This window comes from Phasianus colchicus, chromosome 15 (assembly GCF_987193195.1).
Source record: "Phasianus colchicus chromosome 15, bPhaCol1.hap1.1, whole genome shotgun sequence".
NCBI lineage: Eukaryota > Metazoa > Chordata > Aves > Galliformes > Phasianidae > Phasianus > Phasianus colchicus.
In genome coordinates this window covers 3,913,680-3,929,204 of record NC_143450.1, presented here as the reverse complement: position 1 = coordinate 3,929,204, position 15,525 = coordinate 3,913,680, and the positions used below count along the sequence as shown (strand labels likewise).

At 39.5% G+C, this 15,525-nt stretch overlaps 1 protein-coding gene and 1 long non-coding RNA gene across 3 annotated transcripts in view; both read left to right on the top strand.

The window, feature by feature from the left end:
- RANBP17 (RAN binding protein 17) overlaps nucleotides 1-15,525 on the top strand; it is a 147,508-nt gene that overhangs the window by 46,655 nt on the left and 85,328 nt on the right.
- Nucleotides 1,031-13,264, top strand: LOC149915879 (uncharacterized). 2 transcript variants are annotated; one of them, XR_016471317.1, is made up of 7 exons: nucleotides 1,031-1,689; nucleotides 4,172-4,425; nucleotides 4,953-5,054; nucleotides 7,745-7,816; nucleotides 8,292-8,495; nucleotides 9,734-9,869; nucleotides 13,134-13,264. It is a non-coding gene; the product is annotated as an uncharacterized LOC149915879 (long non-coding RNA). The 2 variants fall into 2 exon arrangements; XR_016471318.1 differs by lacking the exon at nucleotides 1,031-1,689 and adding an exon at nucleotides 3,172-3,756.

Genomic DNA, 15,525 nt, shown 5'->3' with positions numbered 1-15,525 from the left:
TCTGCCACTTGCAAAGATCTAATTTATGTTTTTGTTGTCTTTTAAACTAGAGCAATCTTTTGTAATTAGCTTGGCAAGCTGAACCAAAATTTGAAAGCCATCTGCTTAAATAAACTCACAGTTAGTTACACAAAACCACTGTTTTCACCCTTGGCCACCTTTGTACCTTATTGAAGATTTACTCTCACAGTTCATTACAGAGTTACTTGCAGGCTTCCAATCACCCTGGAAGTTTGGCTCTACACGTGTTGGTTTCGTGCTTTTCCTCAGGATACAAGTAACCATTTAAAAGGTTGAAGAAAGTAATTAGTTTTAAGATTGAACGTGATAAGTTTATGAATGAAGTAATATTGTCTGGTTGCCTCTAGTAGCAGCGGTCTGGATAACAGGCCATAGGAAGCCTCTTCTGGGGCTGTATTCCACAGCCATCTTTTCATGTGTGTAGATATTCAAATGCACAGTGGTCTCCAGTTTTAAATACTGCGTAGATAATCGGAAGTTATTTCCTTTGATTGTAGGGGACCCTTTGGTTGTTTTTTGTTACCAGTATAGTTGCTTTGCATTCGACAGCAGCTGCGAAGGTAATACTTTCTTCCTGGCTGAAGCTCAGAATAAAATAGAACCAATCCTTGTAATACTTGGGTTGTATAATAAATGGCATTTGAGAGTAAATAGAGGAGATGACTGCAAGCTTTAATGGAAAAAGGGTTTTTAAAAGGATCGTGTCAAACACAGTACAATAACTCTAAAATAAGAAAGGGGGTTAAAGATGCAAAAGTGAAAGAATGTGCTCTTACCTGTTGCCAAATGTTTTTTCATGTATGCATTATACCTTTTTTTTGTAATGGTCAGTATTGCCCTTATTGTGTACTGTTTACATGTCTGACTTCTTGTTTGGATTTTACTTGGTGATTTGGTATTAATTTTTAATGTGAAAGCACTTAGCATTAGGAGTTTGACATTTTGTCTGACCTTAATCACCAAGAGGATCATGAGAGGTTTATTCAGTGGGAAGAGAACTGTTACAGCTCTGACAGAAATGATGGGAAATAAGTAAACAGCCTTTTAAATCTTCACCAGAAATCAATAGAGTTTAAAGATGATGGACGTTGGTGTTTTTTGCTGCTTAAGGACTTCAACCTTTTACGGGAAAATATCTTCTCAAAGTGTCAGCATTTTTTCCCCTAGCACAATGAATCACTGCTGCAAATAGAACACTCTGCATAGGGCACTTTATCATTATTATAAAGATGATGTTATACACGTCTTTCTATGATAATGCAGCTGTTTTGTGTCTTGATGTGGAGCCTTGCGGTGCTGTTTCATAATGCTGCTAATTACTGGGTGCTGCAGGTCAACACAATAACGGTGTGTGTGTTCAATAGTGTTTAAACTGATGAGCTCATCATGTCTTTATTCTGTCATAATGGCTGCTGTTCATAACCTTCTCAGCTCTAAGTATTTTCCTCTCTCAGTAGAAATGGCTTTATTTAAGTGAGAGTTCTCAACTTCTTTTAATAACCGAGTATAAAAACTGCTCTGAAGTCACTGCAGTCATTTAGGAGGGATGCTGGCTTTGAGCAGTTGCGCAGCAAACGCTGTAGTTTGGCTTTTCGTGAGTGATTTATTAGGCATCAGGATGGTGCAGTATTTGGCAATATATCTAGAAGCAGCACTGTTCAGATCCAGGTATTCATACATTTGCATTATCGTCAATCATTTGTTGTGCTATTTGTTTTTTTATTATACAGTATTGGATTGCGTTTTAAAACAGCTAAGTATACAGTAAATAATGCTCAAATACAGTAAAGTTGCTGCTAAATAGTAATTGAGAACTTGACTTTCAAGCTTTCAGTTAATTTGTTTGCATCCTTACGCAGCCATTTACTCTGAATAAAGTGAAGGGGATTTAATTTTGATTTGTAGACAACCTTTTATATTGAAAATAACTGTAGCAACTGTAGTTTTATGCTAATATCTAAGTATGCCACATACACTGCTAGACAAAATCGTCCCTTAAGACCTCCTGATATGAAGTGATATTTGATTTAAGGTTGCAGTGCTTTGGCTACAACTGTGTTCAATAATTATTAAACTGGAGTTATTGCATACGAGCTGATGGAATATTTTCAGTAGTTTATCTCAATTGATTAGCTGTATTGAGTACAGAGTGGCAAAAAAACATGCACAGCAGTCCCTCCTTGCTGCTTGTGAAGCAGCCCATCTCGGCCTCTTGCATCTCTCTGTGTGCTTTCCCTTGTCTCACGTGCTGGTGGAGCTGTGTTATAGCTGAATTGGGCTAACAGAGCATTTCTGCAGGGTGCTCAGAAAGGCAGCCCGTCAGCACGTTGCTTAAGCAAGTGCTTATTCTTAAGCACAGCTGTAGTCCTGCTGAACTCTGTGGGATTATTCACCTGTTTCATGAGTGAGCGCGGCTGTGCATGCAAAGTGTGGCTTTGTGCAAGATACTTTGGTTAAGTTCTGTCTCAGAGAACTCATTGCACGGTACCTGGATTTGTTAACAGTGCACAGAAGTAAGCCTTCCAAACAGGACATCTCTGCAGGCGTTTTCCTGCTCTGCTTCCAAATAATGGATTTTGATGGCATTAGGCGTCCTTGCTTCATGTTGCAGAAAGCCAGTCTCTAACAGAAGTGACAGTGATATTTCAGGACAGCAATTTTATTTTTGGGTGGCTTTGTCTTTGACTGTAAATATAGCAGTACACTGCAAAGAAACATAACAAATGGCAGTACACATATCATCTACCAGCTCTTTAGCTCGCTTTGTAAGTACATAGCTGGCCATGTCCTTGATTTCCCATTATGAAGTAGATAATTTTGCCCACTGTGTACTTCATCCTCATGCATTCAGGGAATTTTTACTCTGCTACAACAGGCTGAAGTTTTGCCTTTAGTTCCTTTTTAGCATTTCAAGAAGAAAGGCTCAGGTACTTGACCGCAGCTTTATGGGTTCATCTGCCTTCTCCTGAAATAAGTAGATATTGATGATGTTTCATCATAATGTTTTAATGTCCGTTTTTGAACTAACGAACACTGGTTTAATTGCATATCAGCTAAATCAAGAGTGTGGTGGTGATTTAGCAAATAGGTTGGCATTTACTTTCTGAAAATTCCAGTCTTAAATTTGGAAAGTCTGTAAACATTCTAATGCATACATCATTAGTTAAGAGGCTTTATGATCCCCTCTATCTCCAGAAGGTAAAGATGGAATGGTGTGATGGAGGGGATGTTACAACCAAGATTAACATGCACCTTTTGCAGCGGTAAGTACTTCTAGATCAGGGGTGCAGCTTCTGTAAAGCAGTGGCTCCCAAAGGTAGCTTGCTTGGCTGTGTTACAGCGTAGTTGCTGTGCCTGCTTGCTGTGTTACGTGTGATGAGTTGCTCATGTGCTCAGTTCCACCCTTTTCTGCAGAAGGGATGCAGCACTTGTTCCATCATCAGTCCAGGCTATGTGGGCACAAAAGGAAGCATTTGCTATTTGAGCAGAATGTGCTGAACTGTGTTTTCTGTCTGCACTGGGAAGTGTATTTATGACTGAGTTTTTTTGCGGATGCATTTTAAGGTGTTTTGAATGTGTGAAGCAGATACTACAATTTTGGAAAGCTGTGCACATCATGTTTTTCTTCCTTTTATTTCTTTCTAATCGGATTACTACAAAATCTAATGAAAATGTAAGAAAAGATACCAGTGGGTAATTCCAGATCACAGAGAACTGAGTAGCAGCAGAACTGGGGTAATGTCTGGATTTGTTTAAAAATCACTGTTTTAAGTTCTGTGTTTCTGTTTCAGTGCCACTGGTTTGGGCTGCTTTGCAGATTTTGCTGTAGCTGCAAGCCCTTCTCTCCCTCTTCTGAATGTTGTTTTTTTATTACCTCCATGTTCCATGTACTTTTTAGCAAATAATTGGAAATATGTTGATACTGAATACTGATTTTGTTTACTGGCCTTTTTGATGATTTCATACAACATCACTCACAGTCAATCAAGCTTCTGTGGATGAATTAGCTGTTGTATGGCTTACCAGTGAGTTGCAAATGTGCTGTTTCCTACGAGTTTTTTTCTGCATTTGACAGGCACTTAAATGAATAATTTTCACCTTCTCTGGCCTGACAGATCAGAATTTCTATTTGGCTTTCTTTTTGACACAGGTAGGGTGAGGTGATTACAGAGGATTGTGTTCTGACGGCTTAATTGCACAGCACCCGAGGCGCAGCAATTTATTATCTGAGAATTTCTGTTCCCTTGCAAATACAAAATAAACAAATGTGGGAACCCTTTGTATGGAATGTCAGAAGAGTTCTGTTGTGTTTGCAGTCACATCTGCTTGAGAGATTCATTTGAAATAGAGTGAGCACGGAGAAAGGCTGTGAACTTGAAATGGAGAGCTCCTTGGATTCGCCCTGTAAGTGAGTGCTGAGATGGGACATAATTGATCACCATGAATATGCACGGGGAAAGGAAAGGACAGGGCTAAAAATGCTAGGGAAGTACAAGAGCTTTTTAAACTAAGGATGCTGTTGGCAGAAGAACAAATGGATATGGCTATCAATAAGCTCTGGCTAGAAATTCAAAAACAGCTTCTACTCATCAAAAGATAGAGGTTCCAGAAGAGCCTCCCAGAGGGGAATTGTGGAGGCAGAACTGTTAACAGATTTAAAAATGAAGTTTGAGCGATTTATAAAAGGATTAAGTGACGTGGTTGCCTGTATTGGTAAGAAACTACTCAGCATCCACCAGTTCCCTTTTTGGTCTCTTTATATACCTTAACTTTTGTTTAATATTAATGAATCGTATATAAGTTCATTCTAGAATTTTCTTTTTAAAATCCTATTTTTATGCTTCTGAATCTATGAAGTTGAAAGAATATAACTTCTAGGATTTTTGTGTCTTTTTTCTATTTTAAACTGAAACTGAAAAATTAACTTAAAGATTCGCAGTTTGGAGAGAAAAAGAGGGGAGGATTTCTTCAGAAGGTCATCGTGTTTCTACAGCTGGAGCATCACCACTGCCTTAGCTGGAATAGTGCAACTGGTCAGTATTGTTTCTGAATCTCCTGTTTGATTTTCTGAGCTGTCGTCAGCTGCATATTGCATAAGAAGTGCAATGCCATAGGTCAGAAGAGGACTTGATGAATCTGTGATGTGTAACAGAAGTCCAGTTATGTTTGAAAATTCGGTTTGAAAAACCATTACTGTTCCCAAGTGCACCCAAACAGGTGACAGTAATGCCTGGCATCTCCATGAAAATACTGTATTGTGAACAAAGAATGAGCTAAAAAAAGCCAAAACAATTTATCTGCTGGAAACTTCTGCTATTTTTGTTGTTATTAAATTGTAAACATCTTTTTCCAGCACTAGAAACTCTGTGCTTTGTGCACGGTATGCAAGAGGATCTTATTATCAGCTGGTCTTGTGGATGGAATCAATTAGCTATTCATTTAGAATGTAATGTTTGTTCTGTCACCTCTAGCCTTATAAGTGGCTTATAATGGTAATTTTCAGATGCCATTGAAATATCTTTATTTTATATATGGATATCATTTAAATACACCGAGACTAATTTGCATGGTTAAATTCAGTCTTAGGGAGGAAGGTGACTGCAAAAGTTGCCAAGTCTTGACCCTTCTGATTGTTAAGCTTGTTGGATATTACATAGGTCACTCCAAAAGTAATGCCTCCTATTTATTTCCATGGAAATTACAACAGAGAGCCAAAGAGCACTGTACCACTATTTGATAGAGAAAATTCTCAGTTACTAAACACTATTTTGGATCCTAGTACCTCCCATTAGCTATGCATTTTCTCCTGCAGCGAACAAGAGCTGCATGCTGTGCTTGTGAAAAGCTGCACCCGTGGAGGTCACCCAGTTTCACAGCTGCTGTGATGGTGTTGTTGCTAGGAAAATGTTGACCACTCAGTCCATCTTTCATCAGTCCTAACTGACGCAAGTTGGAAGGCACCAAGTCTGGACTGTGCAGTGGATGTGGTAGGGCAGTCCAGCCAAGACTGGCACTGTGTTCTGTGATCATCAAACTGGTGCAGGGCTGGCATTATCATGTTGCAGGAGAAAGGCTGTCTTCTTCTCCAGCCTGACTCTGGAAGTTTGAGCCTTCCACGTTGTCAGCTTCATGAAGTAGCAGTCAGAGTTGATGGTTTGTGTGGGTTCCAGGAAATCCAGAAGGATCACCCTTTTCCTGTCCCTAAAAACTGTACACATCGCTTTAGCTGCTGCTTGGGGGCTGTGTCTTTAACTTCTCTTTGATGTGGAATTTACGTGTCACCACTCCACAGACTGCTGTCCTGACTGCAGCTCGTAGTGCTGACACCACATCTCATCACTGGTAGTGATGTGATCCACAAAGCTGTCACCTTCAGCCTCCCGTTGGTTCAGTCAGTCTCAACAAACTGGTACATGGTGTTCTTTTGTTCCTCTTTGAGCATTCATGGGACCCACCTGGAACATACTTAGAAGTATTCCAGCATTGCCAACATTGTTTCCAACACACTGAAGCCAGTATTCAGGTCCATACACAGTTCCTTGGTTGTAATCCACCGATCTGCACAGGTGAGCTGATCAAGGCACTCTTCATTTCATGGTCTGTCAGCTGTGTACAGCCATCCGGAATGACCTCGCTGTCACCACTGCTGAAATGCACCTCCCACTGCCTCACAGTGCTCATATCCTCTGTTTGGTCTCCATAAATGTTGAGGAAGCATTGCTGAATGGCAGTGGGTGCCACTTTTTTCACGTGGAGGCATTCAGTTCCTCACCGTTGCTTCACATGCGCTTCCATTGTGTCAGCCTGCCCCTCTGCTGCCATCCGTCTCACAGCAACACGGTGTGATGTCGTATGGGTAGGAAGGTTCAACATCTACTGCCATCCCACCACCATCCATCTCTGACACACGGACTAACAATAAAATAGGCATTACTTTGGGAGCAGCCCTCTTAACAGTTAACGCGTTGTGGATTGACTCGCTATTACAGACTCCCAGACTTAATGGAATAAAAAAAATGAAGCAAAAAGTGTCTGATAGGAAAAAGGAGCCATATGTTTTCTGAATGAGAGTGTTGGGGTTGTAAATATGACGTTGACAGTTAAACTGACAGAGTGGATGTTAATGCTTGCTGCAGTGATGTTAGAGGTCCCGATCGTTTGTCAGTGAGCTTCTGTAATACATGCAGTACATCTTCATTAAGTAGGCATCCAGCAATCAGCTTCGTGTTTCCGGATGAGCTGTGGCCAGGCCATAATTAACCTTTTGAACCTGGATTTGTAACAGAATGTAAAATCAGCTTAGGTTATCAATTACAGCCACACTCAATTGATAGTTGCCCAAAGAGGGTTTCTTGTGAAGAGAGAGACATTATAATTTGCTCATTTCCTCAGAAAGTAGCAAAAGTGCTTACGATTCATTAAATAGTAAATGTAAGTAATTTCTAATTCATGGGTTTAATAACGCCTGACTGTAGTGCGTTGTACAGAGGAGGTCACTGGTAGTAGTTGCCATTTACAGGATTCACAAATAGATGTGTTACAAACAACCTGAACGAGGAGATGTTTTGTGAAGAGAAATCAACATTGTTTTAAGTGAGAATTTTGTCAGTGTTTTGAGATTAAATACAGTTCTTTTTTTGTACTACGAATGTTTGACTTCTCATTAACTAGCAGGTACAGTTTTACATCCCTTAGGGATTCACAGCTCATATATCTTTTTCAGCTTTTAAACAAAACTCTGAGTTAAAAGCAATATTTGAGATTACAGACCTCCAAGTCTTCTATCTGTTCTCAGGTAAATTGAAGTTTTATATTCATTTCTACCGATACTCAGTGACAATGCTGAAAAGCTACTTACTTGTTTATATGCAGGGGTACCTAGGAAGCCGATCGTATTCCACTCAGATTTAATTCTTCCTGTTGTCACACAGCACTGCATGAATATGCATGGCATTTTTTTTAAACAGACTTCTTTACATCTGTTTTGCCTTTAATGTACTTCATTCATCATAAAAATGAATGAGGGTATCAGTCAAGGACTGACTGCTTTTTTCTTTAGTTGATTGTTGCTGTCACCAGTGTTTTACAGATCTGGAAGGATTTCCCTTAAAGAGTGTTTTTTCATTATTATTCTATGAATATAGACAGCAATTTATCTGTCCACCCCTGCAATATCTTATGATAGAGAAAAGAATCCTATTACATGTCTATAATATATAGATTTTTTGCATGCACTTCAATAATTCTTATTTGTTCTTTTCTGTTGTTAGTACTGAAAATTTGATTTTAAAGCCTACTTAAAATAATAAACACAGAATTACGGAATGTGTCAGCTCTGAAAGGCAAGAAATGTTATTTTCTTGAGAAGACTTGAAACGTACTGTGGGTCTTTCACATCCTGTTGTCCTCACCTACTGCCAGTAATCACATCTTCTTTAAAACTGCCCTTTGTCGTCTTCCGTACTCTGTTTTCTGTAAGTATGCATTTGTCACCAGCTAAATGACAATTGGGTCACACTTTGAATGGAGGCTCTCCATCAGCAAATTGTGTAAGAGCCGTGCATCCACGTGGAACATGAATTCAACACGTTACATTTCATTCTGCCTCCTTACTCAGTAGACTTCGAGAAAAGATGACGGCACTTAATTCTTGTAAAAATAAATTGTTGATTGCAGTGTAGGACATAAGAAACACTTGAGCTGTAAAACTTGAGAAACGTGGAGTTTGAGATTAAAAAAAAAAATTAAAAACTGGTTTATTTTAGGATTTGATCAGGATTTAATGATATAAATACTGTTGTCTCTGCAGAACTTCCCTGCCTGCTCTTGAGCAATGGCTGGCTCTGTGCTGCTGGTTTTTCAGGGAAGTATTTAATAATTTGTATGAGGTACTGAGGGAGGTATTGGGAAGGAGTGATTAATTCAGGCAGGAGTTGGCCTATTTTGTTCATTTTAACCCATGACAAAGAGGTCTAACTTGTATAACTGTTGTTTTCAGAGTCAGCAGAGGGCAATCAGTATTCGTTGGTTTAGATTTTTTTACATCCAACAGGAATTCTTAAGAGCTCTGTGCATGCTTATACAGAAGATTGCCATTACCAATTACCAGTGCACAGAACATCACCCGAATTCAATTCTGAATCTTTGGAATCAATTCAGAAATGTTTTATTACCTGGAAGTATTGAATTTCTTTCTCCATCCTTCCTTTCTCTGTCATCTTCCATCTTTCTAGTGAATTAATGACTCAATATTTTTCAGTAAACAGATGAAGAATTGTTGTTGAATTACATAAGATGCATTGTTAAAATAATTATGTGAAATGTTTTTGCACATATGTAATATCTGCATAATACAAACAAAAGCTTCCTTTTTTCTTTTTTTCCCCTTACGTCTTAAATTGGGAATAAGAAGACTTTTCCCCACAAGCATGAATGTAAAAAATTAAAATTAGGTTTCCCTGTCTGCTGCAGTATTTAAGACTCAGAAGTGGAAAAGCCCATTGTCTTAATTTTGGGGTCTGATGAGAGTTATTAGCACCATGGAAATCAGCAGGAATTTAACACACCTGAGAATCAAATCTCTTAATAACAGGATATTTTCTCTTGTATTTGAGAAGCTAAATATTCTTTAATTCTCAGATTTATCATTTCAGGCTCTTAAGGTTCATTTCTTCCCTCAATCTAAAGGTGATTTATGGTCGCTCTGTTACAGATCAAATAGTTTCATCTTTCAAACTTGCTGCACCTTCTCTAGCATTTCTATCACTTATGACTTTGATTCTCAAAATAAAGGTGAGACAAGATGAATGGGTGTGTATATAAGAACTCTCAATTGGACCCACCCACAGGTATGTGAAACTTTACAGCTCTCAAAGTTTAATGAATGTTTATTGTGCTCAGCATAGCAAATCTGAAAGGTCAGGTGAAAAACAGAAATATTGTTTCAGTCCTTTTCCAGGGATTTTTTTCATCACTGTGCCACAACTGGTAACAAAGAAATCCTTGTGTCCGAACATGGGAGGCTGATGCTGTGGTTTTGTGTTGTGCAAACAATATTAAGCAAATGTTTTTCTAAAGCAGTACTATCTGATTAAATAATAATAAAAAATCAACAACCCAACCCACAAACAGACCTTCAATTCAAATACCTACGCTATGAATAGGAGCCAGCTCTTGTAATTCTGTTGAGACCCGCAACCCAGGTGGGTTTTCGTGTGCTGAGAGCTGTACAAACCCATCAGCCCTGCTCCGTGCTGCCCACCTGCTGATGCTTTGTAGAACACGGATGGGCAGTGCTTTGTGCACGTGCACCTGCATTCACTTTTAGTTTTAGACCACCTTTTTGTTTTCTTTATTGCTTCTTTGCTTTTCAATCCCGAGTCCTGATTTTGCAGGCAGGTGAATTAAACTCATTATTGCGGTTTAGAAAGTTGTTTTCTGTTGTAGAAGATAACAGTAGAAAAAGTTAAAAGGAAACATTTCTTGTTTGTCTGTTGCCTGGCAGTATGCCTGACTTGTGCATTTAGATAGAGGAACATGAACTTGGCCTGACCTGAATGGTGCTTGGATATAAATGCGAGTAATAGTTGAGGGTTCAGTTAGTTCTAGAGATGAGGTGAAGCACCATTGCTGGGATTTTGACCCGTGTGCAAATTCCTGTTACCTGCACCAGCTCTTTGGTGATTTAGTGTTACATGCATGTCTTCAGAAACTCTATGGAAGGACTTAGAAATTCTCCCGCTCTGATTCTGCTGCTATCAGAGGTACAGGATTTGAGGTTCAGGATGACCGTAAGTTCTCTTACTGTTGCCTTTTGTTCATGTACCCTGTGACTGGTGTCTGAAGTTACAGAAGTGTTTTCAGTGCCATGCTCAATTTGCTTCGTACACCACACTAAGCAGCCTCCTGCTTAGTAAAATCATCTCTCATCATCTGCTACGCTGGCCATTAATGCTTTACTTCTGCCCCTCTCTGAGCAAAAAAGAGAGATGTTAAAGCATATTTTAACCTACGTGTGCTCAGATATCAATAGCCCTAGATAACGTTTAACTCGTAGTGATGTGGTTAGAGATGTTCTGTAGCTGTCCTTTAGCCTGAAGGATGACTTCAGTGGATTCTTTGGTTCAAGAGAGCCGTGGATGTTCTTAATCATCTCTCTGGATCTTAGACTGCACGTCAGTTCAGCCAGCATTAAATGACTGGAGTATCTGGGAGAAATGAACACCTTTGTTTCGTGATTTCATATTTTCATTGTATTCCCCAATGCATATAATGGAGGAAAAAATACATTTTGCAAGAAAATGAGTGTGCAGTTTCCTAAGTGTGTGAAGCGGGCAGCTCAGAGCAGTGTCTGCAGGCAGAACTGACACAGCTGTGTGCTTAGGTTCACTGCTGTGGCTGATGTGTGTTTGTTTCCTAAGTTGTGTGTTTTAAGCAATTAAAAATCTTAATTTAAAAGAAGCGGCTGCATAAATAGGGGAAGATCTGCTTTTCTTTTGTTGTGCTTTGGTTTAATAATTTGCTCTGAGCAAAGGGCAGGAATCTGCAGTGAGGTCTTTTTGTCCCTCATTGTGAAACTCTGGTACAGGTGGATACAGAGAGCTTTACACACAGAGTTCTGCATAAAGGTGCCCTTCCTTTCTGCAGGATGCTAACAGCAGGTTTGTGTTAGAGCGTTATACAAGGGTGTCTGTTTCTTTCCTGCCTGTTCTGAAATGTGCTGAGAACCATGTATAGGGAAGCTGTGGTAATGAGCAGAACAGAAGAGAGAGGTGATTTATGATACCTGTTCCTGACAGCTATAGTGCTGAGATTCCCAGGGTATCTGATCACTGCATTAGCATGCTGACAGCTCAGCATTTATGACATTATGGTAATTTATCCTGCATATGCTGTCACCTGCACTGTCAGAGTTTCTTTTTAATGATGGTATAACTATTTTGTTTGTTTGTACTGCATTCTTTTCATTTGGCTAATGCCTTCTCATTAGATTGCACCTAGTAAATGAGAGTAATTAAGTGTTTCCTATAGCTCAGATGCAATGATTAAGTTGCAGAGTTGGTGCTGATTATGTTTTGTCATTTATCTCTATTAATCTGAGAATAATCCAGATGATAAACACATGTAATTTTTTAGCTAATGTTCAATAGATGAAATTTATAGCTTCTCATTGAAGCCAAACAGTAAGCGTGTATTTATATATGAATAGCAAGTTATTGTACTTGTATTCCTGTTAAATAAACATAGAATTATCTGTGCAACTAAGGAAAATACAGAACAGCTGCTGAATGTAGAGGTTTGCACCTTCAAAAAAATGCACTTTTTTTTTTGTATCAGAAACTGCTATTCATAATTCACAGTTGAGTGTTTATTCTGTTTCTCTAGCATCTACAGAGAAGCCTGTGCTGGTAGTTTGGAGGAGTTTCCCTTCAGCTGTCTGCATTTGGTGCTGTGAATTCTTGAATACAAAACTCAGTTAGGAGCAAAACATAGTTTCCATATAAAGGTTTGGAAATTATAGTACTGGGTTTAAAATAAAATTAATGCATCAAGTTACTTAAGAGCAATTTGAGAATCTTTATTTAACTCTGAAACTGCAGATAGAGACTGAAGAAAAGTCCCTCCAGCTTTTTTCACCACTTCATTAAAGATCTCAAAGATGTAGACATCGTAGCTGGTGGAGGGAACACCTGGGTAGTGTGAGTTTTGTGCCATTATTTAATGGCACACAGATCGTTCTGAGCTCAGTGATCGTTTCACATCAGTACTGCACCAAAATAGTGCCTAATGTAAGAACGTTGTCTTTCTTATGCCTGTGTCCATCAGGCATCTGAAACTTACTCAGTGACACCTGGCAGAACGTAGCGTGGAGCCTTTGCTCTGTTCCTCACAGAGTATTGAACTCTACGTGGAATTGCCAGGCGTGGTTTAATTTTGGTTTGGAATAGCTCCTCTGATTAGGAATACTGTTCCTTCCTTGTTTTCCATGAAGATAAGTGCTGACCTGTTCCAGGGAAGTACCTCCTGGTCTCCTACAGGTGTTTCTTTCTTTTTGATTGCTTAAGCTGGAGTATCTTCACCCCCAAATTATCCTCAATCTTCTGCTCTTCTAGAAACACTCCAAGGCACTGCCCAAGCGGTGCAGTTGCATTTCAGACCTGCCTGCCATTGATACTGGAGAGCTGCATCTGAGAGAGTTGTTCTGTAGCCAAAGTGACTCTGAAGGCGCAGTGAAACGGCTCAGATTTGTCATTTGTTCCTTTTGTGAGGTGCTGCAGAGAGAGAGCTGGTGGCTCTGGAGCTGTGAAGGGAGTGGGCATGGGATGACTTGGTCATAGAAAATCATGGTGAGACTGAGCATAGTGGAAACAATACTGAAAATGTGCCGGGGGGGGGGAGGGGTGGGGGATCTCATGTGGACAGTCCAACATCAGCCCATACATGTGAGCATTTCTCAGTCTGCATTTGTGTTAGACTTGCTCAGTTGTTTCAGGTACATCTTGTAGACGAGTACCTAATCATTTAAGGGTTCTTTTTTTAAGAACTGTTTATTTTTTTACGGAACATAAAAATATGCCACTGAATAGACTGCCAGGTTGAAATATATCCTCCAGATCAAATTATTTCTTGCTAGCAATTGTTTGTTTTCTTTGAGCATAAATGTTAGTGCGTCTGCGTTCCTTCTGGAAGAGCAAATGCTCCGTTCTGTTTATCTGGGTCAGTTCTAGAGTAGCTGCTTAAAATGCTGTGTACTGAATGCTGTTATCTTTTCTCTTGGGCGGATCGGGAAAACAGTAGAAGCAGCCAGTGATGGCTGCTGGGCTTTCATTTCTTTGTGACTGGTAAATGAAACACATGCAGCCTCACCAAACTACATGACTAATGACAACCTCCAGTGGCTCCTGCAATCAAAGATTAATTTGCTTTATCAAGTTTAAAGAATAGTAGGCGATAAATCATGTCAAAAAGAAATAATCAGAGGCAGGCTGATGTTCTTCTGCACAGTGGAGGACAGGTGCAATAGAGGATTCATCTGCCATTGAGTGTTAATTTCGTTCTCACGCTGTTCTGTTAATCATAATTTTTATTTAGTTTATTCTTAGGTCAGACAGATCGCAGCCAACTAATATTTTGGTCTAAAACGCATAGCGTTGATATTTTGCTCCAAAATTAAACACTTGCTTAGAGTCTTTCACTTGACATCAAAATATTTTTGACCCAATTCCTTTAATAATTCATAGATATATTTCTACACCATCTTTTTGCTCTCTTGTTGGCACACAGTTTAATATGGACAGGAACAAAAAAACAGGTTGTGCCTATCTACAGCATGCATGTAGTTATAATAATATTCTGTTCCTCCTTGTTGATTTCTGTCCAGCTATCGTCTCCTACTCTGTGTGAGGGAGAAACATAACCTCAGTCCTAAATGCTGCTGCTGTTCTGTGTGCTGGGCTCTGAAGCAGAAAACTGATGATACTGAGCAGTGAAGGTCTGACCCAGCACGGGGCCTGGAGCCACCTACTCTTGCCATGTAAGTAGCACAGCACAGAGTGACCATCGTGTTGCAGGATGGTGGAGTTCTTAGTGGTTCTCACTTACTGAAGTGATTCAGAGACAGCATCTTTAATACATCTGGACTTAGTGAATGTAATCATTCCAATAAAACCTAGAAAGAAAAAAAAAAATTGTCACCATTAAATGTGAAAGGCTATCTCTAGTATGTCGTTATAGTGTTACGTTACATAGTGTGACTCTGAGTGTGACCTGCACTTACTGATGATTTGTGTTGTACAGAAAGCAAGGGTTTCGACTGCTTATTTTGTGTGGAAAATACGGCTACCATCTTCTGCCCTAACACTCTATCTGTGCAATTGACTACTGACCATGTCAGTGTATGTTATAAGGTGAGCCATCACCCAATAGCACATTTGGCAACGATGTTTTTTTCCTGTGATTAGAAGAAGTGCATTAGTGGAGTAATGCATGGGAACGATGCAATATTATAATAATGTGAGCCCTCTAGTGGCATTTTCTGTGATGTAAGTTTAGATAGCTAATTGTGTGCAAAAGTGTACAGCAACGCACGTGTTCAGATAGGAAATCTAACGGGAGAACAGGCTTTCATTTCACTCCTGTGAAACTGAGAATAAGGAAAAGCCTGCTAACCGAAGGACAGGCTTCTGTTGCAGCTCTCAGGATGACTGGTATTGTCACAGTGAATGTTTTAGTAATGGAGCTGTATTTTGCAAGGGGAAAAACTGCAGAAGTTCTGATCAGATGGTTAGGAACTGCATATACAGCAAAGGGGCTCACTAGAACCTATCTGTCCCAGTTCAACCACTTAGATGACAAGATGAAACATTTGCATTGCAGACAGTAAAAGTTGCGTTGCCAAAAGATTAAAAGAGTAAAAAAATCAACTTCTTGAGAGGTAGAAGGATTTGCTCAGTGCCTGAACTTGACAGAAGTAGATTTTAAGTAAGCCATTAACAATTTAACGTA